Source organism: Mastigoproctus giganteus, chromosome 9, assembly GCF_048544385.1.
Source record: "Mastigoproctus giganteus isolate SK-2022 chromosome 9, ASM4854438v1, whole genome shotgun sequence".
Taxonomy (NCBI): domain Eukaryota; kingdom Metazoa; phylum Arthropoda; class Arachnida; order Uropygi; family Thelyphonidae; genus Mastigoproctus; species Mastigoproctus giganteus.
The window spans coordinates 194,822,510-194,826,106 of record NC_143583.1 but is presented as its reverse complement, the minus strand read 5'-3'; positions in this window follow the sequence as shown (position 1 = coordinate 194,826,106).

Genomic DNA, 3,597 nt, shown 5'->3' with positions numbered 1-3,597 from the left:
GCAAGAAAGCAAGCTTATGCAGCATCAGCCAAAAAAAAAAAAAAAAAAAAATACCACTCCCATTTCACCCCTCCATTCGTTCGAAATACCTGTCCAGCTGAACCTTAAATTTATTTAGGCTATCAACTTCCACAAGGGATGGAAGTCTGTTCCACCAACTACCCGCTGGCTAAAGGCAAATTTCCACACGTCTTTCCTCAATTTGAATTTATACCCTCTCAGGTGTTTATTCTGAGCAAGAGGAAGAATTCCAACAGCATTGAGCATGCTCAAACCATTCAAGGCTTTATACACCTCTATCAGATCACCTCGCCGGTGCCTAGTCTCCAGATACTGTAATTTGCAAAATTTTCTTCATAAGAGCAACCCTATGTTCCATCACTAATCTTGTTGCCCTTCTCCATACTCATTCCAGCAGTTCTACATTCTTCTTGAAATGAGGCCTCCAGACCTGTATACAGTACTCAAGGTGTGGCCTGACCATAGCCTTATACAAGGGAATAATCACCTCCTTATCCCTGCTAGAAAAATTCCTGTATATCATTGACAAGACACCATGAGCTACTCTTGCAGCCCATCTGCACTTCTCAGAGAACTTCATATCTGTCTGCACAATTACCCTCAGGTCCTTTTCATTCTCTACCACTGTCAGTGTAGTACCACAGAGTTGATACATTGCTCTGGGGTTACTGTTTCCCATATGTAGTACTTTACATTTGTCAATGTTAAACTTTATTTTCCAACTCTCAGCCCATCTGCTCAAACTTTCCAGATCCTGTTGCAGAAGCATAGCGTCAGTAGTGTCCTTAACCCTGCCAACCTTTGTATCATCTGCAAACCTGGACATTAATTTTGTGATAACTGAAAGAGCATTTGATGGTAAACATGAAAAAGGAAACTGGGGTGAATGGGATCTATTCAATTATATTAATGGAGGCAGCAAACCCTTAGCCATAATTATGAGAGCATCCTTGGATTCAGGAGAGATCGCTATGGACTGGAGATGAGCAAATGTATCCCCATTTCAGATAGGGGACCAAAAGGTGACAAGAGTAATTAGACTTAAACTTAACTTCAGTTCCACAGAAAATAAGTCACTGGTTAAAGTAATACAAGATCACTTACACTGCAGTTACAGCATGAATTTGTTAAGGGGCAATCTTGTCTGACCAATCGGATTGGATATTATGTAACACAAAGGAACTAGATGCAAAAAATATTTTTATATCACGTACTTGGATTTCAGGAAAGCATTTGAAGTCAAACATTGACAAGTGCATACCGCATATGGGTAACAGTAATTGAAGATAAACGTACTGTGTGGTACTATTCACGGTAGAGAAAAATGAAAGAACTGGGGGTAATCGTGCAGCCAGATGTGAAGTTCCCTGAGTAATGTAGACAGGCTCACAGGATATTGTTCCATGATATATAGGAACTCTGCTAACAGGAATAAGTGATTATCCTGTTGTTTAAATCGTTGCTCTACTTTTCTCCATGCATAACTGACATTTTTTTTTGCAGCATGGAGAACAAGAGATTCAGCAATAGTATGACTTCCAATTTCCGATGCTTACAAGGATCTGTAGTGTTTCTTCACGAAACATTTCAGACCTTGTATGGTGTGGCCTGTTTTTTGAAAAAGGATTCCTTCTCCCCCCCCCCATCAGCTCTGGATGTCTTTTTAATTTAACAGGTTTCATGCTTTTGTTAGCCAGTTTTTTGTAACATATTGCAAACACAGGACATTGTTCCTCAACACTAAGTGAAGCTCAGGTTCATAATTCTTGATATTTTCTATTCTTTTTCATTCCTTTTGATTCGGAATATGGTGGCTATACCAGAAACTGGTGGTCGCACTACACTTGAAATAACGTTAGTGTCCAAGTTTTCACATATTTACCTTATTAGCTTCTGAAGTATATGTAGCAATATTATTCCATCACTCCTTGGCCGTTTTGTTCTGATTACCCAATCGTCCAGGGTAAAATATACATTTTTTTCTCATTAAAAACGAGCAAAATAAAGTACACCCAAGTTCACATGAAAGCACAGAATTTTGAAGAACAAAATGCGTGAACAGATTTGCTATATAACATATTTACTGCCACTGCATATTCACACCTGACCTTTAGGCAATTTGAGAATTTGTAGGAAGCACAAATTAAAGGGATTACTACTCAGCAGTTGAGTAGTACTGAGAAGTATTAATACATACCGAGAAGACTCACTGCTCAGCTGCTTTGTGTCCACAGCCAGCGAGCAAATTAAGGCATATTCCCAACGTAGACAATATATCAGAATGCCGCCTCTGTCACACACTAACAAAATAAAGAGTGGCAGTAGGGTTCATTCGTATCTTAAGACTTCTTTCAAGTAATAAGGTCTGTATAGAGAGGGGAAAAAAAAAAAAAAAAAAAAATTTAAAAATTGCTGCAACTCCTCTTCTATAAAGCAATGGTTAGGCTGCATCTTGAGTACTGCATACAAATCAGGTCTCATTTTAGGAGCTGCTGGAACAGGTGCAGAGAAGGGCAGTCTCACCAAGAGAGGCTTCAGTTTTGCAAATTGCAGTATCTGGAGACCAGGGGCACCTGTGAAGTGATTGAGAAGTTTAAGGCTTTGAATGGATTGGGTAAGCCCAATCCATTCAAAGCCTTAAACAGCATTCTTCCCTCTTGTTCAGACTACACACACGAAGGGACTAAATTCAAACCGAGGAAGGATGGTTGCAGGATACATGTGTGGATGTTTCAGTCAGCGGGCAGTTTGAATAAAATCAAGAACTAGAAAAATTATTGGAAGGAGATGGACAGGCGAAGCGGCAGTTTTTTTTTTTTGACTAATGCTTTAAAAGTTTGCTTACTTGCATCAAATGCCACCACTACTACTACTAATAATAAAGGACTCACCCAATGAACATGTGCAGAAAATACTAACTTTGATGATGCTGTTGGATTTCTTTCAGCATTAAGAGGCAAAAAAAGAGTTTTCAGATGGACCCAAATTCAGAAAGATCTGCCAAAATCAACAGGGGCTGTTCTCAGATAGCTTCCATTCAAAGGAGGACAGTTAGAACAATTAGTGACAATAAATTAAATTTTAATGAATTACGTTCATACTATGCTCATTAACCATACAATAAAACCACAATTTATGTCTCATGGAATAATAAAAAAAAAGAACTCTGTAATACATATTAACCAAATTTTACAACGTATGTTATACAGAAAGACTATCCTTCAGCTGTGAAACAAAGTTTACTTTGTATAAATGAGAAATACAATTAATAAAAAAAAAAAAAAAAAAAAAAAAAAAAATTGTATAAGGAATACCAATCATGAAAAACATTTTAATAATGACCATCTTCCCCAAAAAATAGGCCTTAGTTTCAGTGTACTGTACATGAGAATTTATTATTTTTTAATATACAGATATACATACTCCTCAAATTTTTAACAAACAGTATGAAGGAATATGTAGCCATCACTTTAGTAAATTTTTGAAACAATATAAACGACTCAGTTACTATGTACTCAAAATGTAGTGAAAATTTTGCCAAAGCAAAACCAGGATTAGGATTACGTTGCACTTCCA